The sequence below is a fragment of the Pristiophorus japonicus genome, chromosome 9, assembly GCF_044704955.1.
Source record: "Pristiophorus japonicus isolate sPriJap1 chromosome 9, sPriJap1.hap1, whole genome shotgun sequence".
Classification (NCBI taxonomy): domain Eukaryota; kingdom Metazoa; phylum Chordata; class Chondrichthyes; family Pristiophoridae; genus Pristiophorus; species Pristiophorus japonicus.
This window is the reverse complement of record NC_091985.1, coordinates 61,860,742-61,872,071: the sequence shown is the minus strand read 5'-3', so window position 1 is coordinate 61,872,071 and position 11,330 is coordinate 61,860,742. Positions and strand designations below refer to the sequence as shown.

Below are 11,330 nucleotides of genomic sequence, written 5' to 3'. Positions count from 1 at the left end.
CCCCCCACTGCGATCTCACTCTCTCCCCCCCCCCACTGCGATCTCACTCTCTCCCCCACCCCCCATAGCGATCTCACTCTCTCCACCTCCCCACAGCGATTTCTCTCACCCCCCCATATCTATCACTTTCAGCCCCCCCCACAGCGATCTCCTTCTCACCCCCTCCCCAATAGTGATCTCCTTCTCACCCCCTTCCCAATAGTGATCTCCTTCTCACCCCCTTCCCAATAGTGATCTCCTTCTCACCCCCTCCCCAATAGTGATCTCCTTCTCACCCCCTCCCCAATAGTGATCTCACTCTCACCCCTCCCCAATAGTGATTTCACTCTCACCCCCCCCAACAGCAATCTTTCTTTCACCCCCTCCCCCCCCCACAGTGATCTTACTCTCTCCCCACCCCCACAGCGATCTCACATCCCCCCCCCCCGCCAATAGTGATTTCACTCCCCCCCCCCCACCCCCCAACAGCGATCTCAGACCGGCAGTCTCTGGCCTCTGGTCAGTGCCTCTCTGGGGTGGGGGGGGGGGGCGGAGCTTGACAGCCGCACGCCGTGCGCACAACTTGGGAGCCGAAGGTTCCCGAGTCGATAGGCCTCCTCTGCCGCACACCGCCCCGGCTGCACTTCACTCCCGCACCACTTTGCCGCCGTCAACCTGGAGCACCCGAAAACCGTGGGAGCGCGCAAAAGGAGCAACCGCCGGAACACCGCTAAAGATGGGCGCGACGATTTAAAAGGAAAATCCAGCCCTAAGTCTCCACTGGCATCAGGAACAAAGAAGGTCAAATTATTTATATTTGAAGTGCAGCTGATGGTGGGAGCACTGCATATTTGCTTTTGCCTACATTCTTCCAATAAAACAACCAGCTAGTTTGTGCTAGTTTTAGTGAAATTGTGACTTATGGCACATGTGGAGAATGACCCTGATCCACACTGAAAATTGCTGGTTTGCTTAGTTTTGTGACATGATTCTCCTAATTGCATAGTTGTTTTATACCCCCTTTATACTCCATCCCCGCGTTGCTGCAATGTGCTGGGATCTCCATGCTCTGCAATCTGCCCCTTTTGCATTGCAGGCCAAATTATAAAGCACTGGTGCCAACCACTCAGTCAACCCCCTTTGTCTCCGGAATCAACCCAGTGAACCTTCTCTGAACAGACTCCAATGGGTATACTTGCATTGGAGGCTGCTCAGAGAAGGTTCACTAGGTTGATTCCAGAGATGAGGGGGTTGACTTATGAAGATAGGTTGAGTAGGTTGGGCCTATACTCATTGGAGTGCAGAAGAATGAGAGGTGATCTTATCGAAACATAAGATAATGAGGGGGCTCGAAATGGTGGATGCAGAGAGGATGTTTCCGCTCATAGGTGAAACTAAAACTAGGGAACATGGGGCTCGAACCTCCACTTTTTTTGCATGCTTAACGCCCACTTAATGCCCATTTTACCACTGAAATGATGTATAACGCCCATATATTGCCCATTTTGGCACAAAATGGGAACTGGCGGGCATTTTTAGAAACTTAGCACCGAGCGTTACTTTCCCAATGAGCTTAACGACGAGAAAAAATATCACCGCCTGCCCACTTTTTTGGGACAGAATCAACAGAATGGGCGAAATCAACGCCCATAATATCGCCTCGCATTACTTTCCACGTGGAATTAACGCCGAGATTCAATATTAACGCCCGCCCACTGCTTTTTGTCGTTAAGAGCATATTTACCCAAACTAGCGGCCATGGAGATCGCCTATCTTCAATTTCACCACCTCGCACACATATCACCAACAATATTGCTCGCTCAAAAAACCACCCACAAAAAGGTGAACTAACCGGAACGAACGCCAGCGGTATGGCTGGCATTTGTTAAATCCCACTCTTACGTGAGGAGCTGATATCGGAAAGATTTGCCTGAAAGAGCACTGATGTGAGTGACAATGCTAACACACTGCTGTGTGTGTGCAGCTCAGACATCAATGGTGCCCATCAACTTGGTGCCAGTTAAAGTTTACGTTGATTGATGTTAAGTTGTATTTAACCCTTTCATGGTAAGGAATCACCGGTGTGTAACGGTCCAGCTATCTGAGACAATGCGCAACAAGGTTATGTTCAATAACAAAAATTTAATACCAACATTGGTCTGAAATCATAAGTATCACAGCCAATAACACCCAACCCCCAGCCACACACCACTTTTTCCACCATTGACATAAATCACATGTTCAACATGTCCAACAACACAGAATACAAAGGCAAAGCAGGAGTGTGGTCCCCAGCCCCAATACATTACAACAAATTGCATATACCCAGATGGAGATATAACACAGCCATCACCTGCAGACATGCACCTCACTTTCCTTCCCCCTACCTCTACCCCTTCCCCTCCTCGCTCTACGGCGCTTGACCGAGGAGCTCCTCAGGCGGTGCCTCATTGGGTGGGATGAAGGCAGATGCAGTCATTGCACGGGTACGGGAGTGGGGGCTGCCGAAGGGACAACATTCTCTGATGCAGAAGCAGGATCTTGGTTCTGGTTCTCATCTGTCGTTCGCAGTGGTGGTGCGGAACCTAGGGGTGGAATGCCGCGCTCGGGGTCTACTGGGAGGCCTGTGGCAGCAGGGTTCCTAGCTATCGCATCCAGGGACTCCGCCATGTGCGGAATGTACTCAGTCATGGTGGCCAGGTGTCGGGATATGTCCCCCAATGCTTCGATGAGCTGGTCACCAATTTCTACAGTCCTCCTGGACAACTGTACCATCTCTCCGCTGTTGTGTCGCGCTTGTGGAACAGACCTGCCGCGTCCACAAGGCCCCCGTGGATTGGGCACCGTCCTGGGGACAAATGGGGTGCCCTGTGGAGAGGTGCTTGGGGCTGGTACTTCCAGAGTGGAGGCGGGAATGACCAGAGGACCACTAGATGGCCTTGAGGTAGAATGAGTTCTGGAGCGTGGCGATGCAGGTTCTTCGAAGTCCGCACTCTCATCCGTGGAGAACAGACCCAGCGGATTGACTGGTGACAATCGGAGCTCCTCAGCACCAGATGTAGTAGGATCGTCCGCCGACTCCTGCACCGCACCCCCACCTTCTGGCCTCTGTGGCCACGCTGCTGGCTGAGCTGCAAGACACAAATTAGGTTATTAGAGAAGAAAGGGGTGCTAGGGTGACAAGGTGAGTCCAGCGCTACCCACAACATATGCACGACAAAAGCACCACCGCTCTCCAAATCATAGCAGACATCATATTTCATGACTATCAACACGTTGTGCATTGCAATGATTATCATTAGGCCAGCATTATTTCTATAACATTTTTAGAAATCATCTATCATATATTATTCGGATATGAGTGGTGTGGCATCTATTGACTTTACATCACGCAATGGTGTAAGCTTTACTCACGTGGCATCACTTCAGGGTCTGCAGATGCATCCGTGGCTGTCAGGGGTGCTTCCCCACGAGTGCTAGCACTCGCTCCTCCATCTCTGTGATGTCGCTGGGGACTGGTGGCCCCCCACCCGTTCACCTCTGCACGGACCTCATCATCAATAGCTTCTTCTGTAAAAGGTGACAGGACGACGTGGCATGAGATCATTGCATGATATCATTGCTAGGTACTGTCACAGACACTGATACAACACATAACTGACAGATGTAATCATGACTATTATGATAATTATCATTCTTTACCTAAAGACGTACACCGTGACCGCAGGCTTTGAGTAAAACATTCCCGGTAAAAGTGAAAGACCTCACATCTGCTGATAGTCACTCATGATGTTACAAATCAAATTATATAATTATATAAGAACATGTAAATAAATGTAATACTTATTCTTGCAGATCCCACAAGGTCTTTCCATCGTTTGCGGCATTGGTTGCCCTCACACACCTCGTTCGTCGCCGACGAGACCACCTCTGCCATCTCGATCCATATCCTCTGGTAGGCCTTTGGAGTGGGCGTCCTGCGCCCTCCCTGTGTCAAATCACCCCAGCGTGACTCCTGCAGGAGGGAGGCATTTGCCTCGTCCGAGAACCTCCTAGCTCTTTTGCGGCCTCCAATGTGCTCCTCTCCCACCTCACTGCTTTCTCCAGCGTCAGTCTCCACAGCGTGCTATGATGTCTCCTCCTTTCCCTCCACTATAGGGCAAATTCGGTCAAATATGTGGCTTGTAACAGCTACTTTTTATTTGCCTAGTTACTGTGAAGTTCTGAAGTCTCCCTCCTTCCTCCCAAAGCAACCACACCACACCCAGCCATGCCTTCAGTCCCTCTGAGCTCCCTTACTCTCTGTCTCCTTTTCTGCGCATGTCATGGTGACCCTTGACCTCCAGAATCGTGGGAATCGAACGTTACCATGCCGTTGCTAAGGACGGCCACATTTTACGGCAGAAGGTCAAAAAAATTTAACGCTACCACCCATTTGATATCACTCGCGGTAATGTCCATTTTCAAAAATGTAAACTAGGTATTTTGAGAATGGACGAGAAGTTGGCGATCTGCAAACCCTTTTTTACCGCCCACGCCGGAATAAAGCCCATTTTTAGGAGATTAACCCCACAAAAGTGGAGGTTCTAGCCCATAGTCTCAGAATAAGGGGCTGCCCATTTAAAACTGAGAGGAGGAGTAATTTCTTCTCTCAGAGGGTTATAAATCTGTGGCATTCTCTGCCCCAGAGAGCTGTGAAGGCTGGGTCATTGAACATATTTAAGACGGAGATAGACAGATTTTTGAGCGATAAGGGATTAAAGGGTTATGGGGAGCGGGCAGGGAAGTGGAGCTGAGTCCATGATCAAATCAGCCATGATCTTATTAAATGGCGGAGCATGCTCGAGGGCCCAGGTGGCCTACTCCTGCTCGTATTTCTTATGTTCTTATGTTTTGATGTTGCTGACTTGTACAGGGCAGCTCAATGCTTGTCCTGGCAAAGATCACACAAAATGGTAATTGTTATATATGTGGACTTGTATTTACTCTGTACAGCCACCAGAGGGTTCACCTCCTGGAGTCCCAAGGGATCCCATAATCTCTCGGGAGCACAGGTATTTAAGCAGGCTTCACAGGTTGGAGAGGCACTCTGGAGACCTGCAATAAAAGACTAAGGTCACACTTTACTTTGAGCTCACAGTGTTCAGTCTAACTCTTTCTCCATACAGAACAATAATCACCAGCGGTTCCTTCAACTGTGTGTCCACTTGCACTTACCACTTGCAGAACTGTGACTATAATGGCCTGGAGAAAGTGCCTCTTGAAATGGTACTTCATGCTCCCAGAAACACAGAAACACATGTCTGGCATCATTTACATTAAAGCACTGCCACCAAAGATGGGTTGCCCAGAGCTGCAGCACTGTAAAAGGAGCATTGGTCATTGTAATCTAATGCTGTAAGGGAGTATTCAATTTGATATATATTGACTGTAGTTAAATTACAGATACAGTACAGTGGGACGTCCACATGACCTGTCGCATACTGCTGTCTCTGCCTGAATATCTGGATTTAGGATTAATTATTAATTACATGCCAAGCTTCTGCCCACCAAAAAGATCCCCTGTACGAGCTCATGATTGCCCAATCAGAATATTGGGCACTGTTCTACTTCAGCAGCGATTGTAACCACTCAGTGCTTATTAATGGGTCACTAAAAAGAACTGCCAGGTTCACTGATGAAACAGTGGAGTTGCTGCTGCATGAAGTAGGTGAAAGGAGGGTCACCATGTTTGGCAAACCAGGACATCCTTCCAGAAGACAGCAGTTCACATTATCTGGGTGGAGGTGACTGTCAGAGACAATGCTGTCTCCAATCAAAGGACTTAAAACAAATGTGAAAGCAGATGGCAAATAGTAATGGTAAGGCTAACAAACCATTTTTTCTCTATTAAATAGATGGCCCAAGTATACCCATCACCTAGTGTTAGCCTATTACATTTACTGCTGGCCCACAAGGCAGATAAATCCCCTGGACCTGATGGCTTGCATCCTAGGGTCTTAAGAGAAGTATCGGCAGGGATTGTGGATGCATTGGTTGTAATTTACCTAAATTCCCTGGATTCTCGGGAAGGTCCCAGCAGATTGGAAAACTGCAAATGTAACGCCCCTATTTAAAAAAGGAGGCAGACAAAAAACAGGAAACTATAGACCAGTTAGCCTAACATTTATGGTTGGGAAAATGTTGGAGTCAATTATTAAAGAAGCAGTAGCAAGACATTTGGAAAAGCAAAATTCGGTCAGGTAGAGTCAGCATGGATTTATGAAGGGGAAGTCATGTTTGACAAATTTGCTGGAATTCTTCGAGGATGTAACGAACAGGGTGGATAAAGGGGAACCAGTGGATGTGGTATATTTGGACTTCCAGAAGGCATTTGACAAGGTGCCACATAAAAGGTTACTGCACAAGATAAAAGTTCACAGGGTTGGGGGTAATATATTAACATGGATACAGTGGACAAGTGGGAGAACCCCCCTAGATATTCATCCCCTATGTCAACGAGGTGGTATCTTTACAGGCTGTCTTTACCTTCAAATCTGTTCACCAAAAGTTGATTGTCTTCAAATGAAAGCATTGTGATATGCTGCAAGCATTGTGATATGCTGCCTGGAAAGCTTACATTGACCTATGTGATCAGGAGCTCCTGGTTACAGATCAGCTTAACACTGATGGAGTGGAAGTCCATTTTTTTCTTTTTTTTTATAACGGGTATGGCATTTTTCCTAAGAGTCAAAATGGCCACTCGGGTTCCATCAATGATCCCTGTACTTTTGGGAAATTCAGCATTTCAGTGAAGTTTTGCAACCCTGAGAAGTTGCTGTTTGGGGTGGAGTCCAATTACACCAAGTCTCTATCATAAATTGTGGCCTATTGATGCATAATATGCTTGCCCACAAATGGGTAAATGTGTTATAATGTCAGGTAAATGAGGGAAATAAATCGTACAACGTATACCTATTAATGCCGCCCTAGCCATGCTGACCCCAGTGCGATCGACTGTAGGAGGGAAGCCACGGAATTCTAAACCAGACCATTTTTTACATTTTTCAAACATCTTCAGGCAGCACAGCCAGCCCACTTATATTGTGATAAGGGGTTGTGGCAGGTTGCCAATTTCCCTCCCCCACCCTCCCCACCAACCTTACCTGAGGCCAGAGATGGATTGGTACCTGCCCAAGATATGTAAGTGCTGCTGATCTCAGAAAGTAGCCAGGATCAGGGGTCCACTGAGGAACAACCAGCAGTGCGACAGAGAGGAGATTCAGAGCTCTTATCTCTACGTTACCAATGACATATCACAGAATTACCGTTTAATTGTAAAAGTGACTTTCTTTTATAACTTAGAACTGAAAATTCAACTTTTACAAAATTTGGAAAGTGTGGAGCTGCTATTGCTCCAGTTATAGAGAATAGTATTGATAATCCACTATATTAAAAAATGTTTTCAATACTGTAGGTACCCTAACTTATTGAATTAAACGTACTTCTTTTACTCACACTGTTGAACAGAAAGAATCGTGTTTAACTGCTTATTTTGGCAGAATCCCAGAATAGCTTTCTTGTTTAACTGGGATATCCTGTATAAATATCTTTAATAAATAAAAATACACCAGCAAAATACCATAGTATTTTCACAATGCATCCTGTTATCACTTATTTTAGTTGCTTCATCTATGATAATTAATATTTTTTAATTTACAACCATTTGTAATGGGCCTGTGTTTATCCCTTTAGGTCAGGCTCTTCCCAAGAAGGCTGTTTTTTCTTTCTTCAAATGAAGCTGTTATGAAAAAAAATTTCTACTCATTTCTGCATGACCTACAGTGAATGATTTCAGTCAAGGAAACATACCAGAGATGCTGCAGATTCTTCAGTTTGATATTCGGGATGTGTTTCTTCACAATTCAGCTTCACAGGTCTAACATTCCTGACTTTGCAAAGTCAAAGGGATAGACTTTCCACTTTACATCGCCCATATATCGCCCCTATATCGCCCAAAACGGCCTTTTATCGGCCATTTTGAAAATGTGGAAATTCAGGCTGGAACATCGGCGAAAAATTATCCTCCCCAATTTCGGCTCACATCACGAGCTGATCGCTGAGGTGATCACCCGCACATCACCCAGTCTAACTTGCGGCACATGGCCAGCAGATCGCTGGACTGATCGCTCGCCAACAACATTGCTGGGGAATAGTTGCTTTTCCCGGGCTTTCCTCACAGAACTGAGCACTACGGACACCATTTTGACGCCATTTTGAATATCGGAGGAAGGGAGAAGGCCGCTAAAACAAGAGTGCTTACTAATTTGTGAGTTATTAAGTGCATTTTACAAATATATCCACTCACATTTAAACTTATATTTATTATTATAATTATATTTTCATTTATTTTCGTAGAAAGGTCAGTTTAGTAGTAGAAAGGGCATTTATATAAACAGTGAAAGTAATAGTGATTAAAGTGATGGGGGCTGCATCTTCTCTGCCATTAATTGTAAGTGCAGAACTGCTGGCATCTGAGCTTGAGTTATGTGAATGGTTTAGTGAAGGAGTCAATCATAGAGGTCACAGACTAATGTGTAGACGCAGGAGGAGACCTTACAGCCGAAGAACTTACAAGGAAAACCAATCTTACCTCAACTTGTTTGATAACACGTGCCTTCAGAGGTTGCGCTTCCGAAAGGAGATCATCGATGAGATATGTCAGGTCATCAAGGGGGATCTGCAGCCTGCCAGCACCATCAGGACCGCACTGTCCGTTGAGGTAAAGGTTACTGCGGCACTATCCTTCTATGCATCGGGCTCCTTTCAGGCTTCAGCTGGTGACATCTGTGGTATCTCTCAGCACGCCACACACTGCTCCATTCGACAGGTGACTCAAGCCCTATACGCTCGCAGGATGGACTTTATAAGCTTCCCTATGACCAGGGTGGCACAAATTAGGAGGGCTTTGGGGTTCTCGAGAATAGCAAACTTCCCCAAAGTGCAGGGAGCAATACACTGCACGCACATTGCCCTGAAATCACTTTTACAGAATGCGGAGGTGTTTCATAACCGAAAGGGATTTCACTTGCTGAATGTGCAGCTCGTTGTCAGCCACAACCAAATTATCATGGCAGTTAATGCTAATTTTCCAGGCAGCATCCATGATGCACATATCCTGCGTGGGAGTGCTGTCTCTGATCTGTTTGTCAATCAGCCACAAGGTTGGATGCTGGGGGAATAAAGGATATGGCCTTGCCAGCTGGCTCATGACCCCCCTGCGTAATCCCGTTACTGAAGCCGAGAAGCGTTACAATGAAAGCCACATTGCTACACACAACATCGTCGAAAAGACAATTGGAGTCCTAAAGCAGCGCTTCAGATGCCTGGACCACTCAGGAGGCAACCTATAGTGCCATCCTGACCAGGTCGCTGAGTTTATTGTGGTGTGTTGCATGTTACATAACCTAGCTGTAAGGAGAGGACAACATTTGCCAGATGAGGCTGCCAGTCCACCTCAAGAAGGATTGGAAGCAGAAGAGGTAAATGAAGAGGAGCAGCAGGAGGAGGAGGAGGCAGATGAGCACCTCTGGGAGGACAATCAACCTGGCGATGAACCCATGCCCCCACGCCCACTCGCAAGACTGGAAAAACCCCGTGGGAGTTATGCAGGTTGCACAGGTGATTCCGACTGAGGCAGAGGGATGCTAGGGGCATCCTCCTCACTTTCCACTTCCTCCTCTGCCTCCTCCTCCTCAGGCTTGGTGGTATCATCTTCCTCCTCGTCCCACCCATGGTGAGGACCACCTGCAACGGTGCAGGTTCAGGTTGATGTTGTGGTTCCTGCAAAACACAATTGAGCTTATTAGAACAGAAGGGTACACATCTTGCACTGCGCTGGCATATGAAGGAGGAGCATCACTGCTACAATAAATGAGACCAGGAGACGTTACATAACAATGCATCATATGTCAATACATATGGTAGTACATCTATGCGGAATTGAGTAACACAGAGGAGGCAGGATTAGTCTGAGATAGACAGATTGATTAAGAGGAGCGTACATTTATATATTGTCATGAAATGACGTTGCATTACTTTAACACTGCCGGACACATTACTCACGTGACACATCAGAGGGCTCTGCAGCACCACAGGAGGTGGTCGCTCGGCTGTGGCTCCCAACCAGAGCTGCAGCACGCTCCTCGATGTCACTTAAAGGCTGTAAGGCAGCAGGGCCCCCTCCCATGTGCCTCTGCTGGGCCCAGTTGTTCGATATCATCCTCTGCAAAAGTTGCAAAGTGCATGGCATAAGCTTTATGGTATAGGTACTATTATGGAAAAACATTTTAACAGTTATAACAAATATCAGGGATAGGAGCTAATGATTGACACAAACATATCTCTCTCTAATACAATCTCCATTGAGGTCTGCAATGTCAGAAGCTAATGTACAAAAGTGTCCCACTGTGTACAAAATATATTTCAATGCAGGAGATAATTAAAATTATAATTACAATGTTCATCAATACAATGTAAAATCTGTATTTACTCTTGCTGAGGCAACTAGGCTGTTCCAACGCTTCCGGCATTGGTCTGACCCCCTCGCCTCGTTGGACACCACAGAGACAATGTCTGAGCTCTCCATCCATATTTTACAGTACACCCGGAGTGGGGGTTTCCCACTGCCACCCCGGGTTAACTTGCATAAACCTCCTGAACGAGGGTCTCATTTGTCTCATCTGAAAAAGGTTTGGCCCTTTTGCGAGCCCCCTCCACACTCTCAGATGAGGATGGCGTCTTTAGAATATTGTAGAATACAGTTTCAGTATTTAAGTTTTAAAATTTTGTTCTGAAGTTTTAAAATTTTATCTATTGGCTTTTAATTCTGTTCGTTTTGGATTTTAAGTCACTTTTCTCTCTTTCTACTCTCTCAATCACCCCACTGCTTTCTCTTTGCTCCTTCTCGCCTCTCTCTCTCTCCCCCACCACAAACGGCCTTCTGCGCATGTGTGGATGGCCCCTGACCTCCCGAAATGCAGAAAAGGATGTCAACTGGAAAAAAAAATTGCATGCGCAGAAGGCCGTTGCTAGGGAAGCTTTTGACTTCCACATCGTTGGCCGTTCGCTGGGCGCACGTCACATCGCTAACCTTTTGCACCACCCATTTCACATCGCTGGCCTATCACTGAGTGGAAAATCACGATCCAAAAAATGAGCGATGTTCCAGTGATCGGAAAGGCTGAGAAATCGAACATCGCTGGGACATCGCCCATTTTTTGGGGGCTAGACACCAAAGTGGAAAGTCTAGCCCATTGAGATTAATTGGCTGCTAGGTTGAGAACTCCAATATAAATCTACAAAAAAATTGT

General features: G+C 46.5%; 1 long non-coding RNA gene across 1 annotated transcript; it reads left to right on the top strand.

The window, feature by feature from the left end:
* The first annotated feature begins 592 nt into the window (after positions 1-592).
* On the top strand, positions 593-10,506 carry LOC139272618 (uncharacterized). Its single transcript, XR_011594911.1, has 3 exons — positions 593-780; positions 3,835-3,934; positions 7,714-10,506. It is a non-coding gene; the product is annotated as an uncharacterized lncRNA (long non-coding RNA).
* The last annotated feature ends 824 nt before the right edge of the window (positions 10,507-11,330 follow it).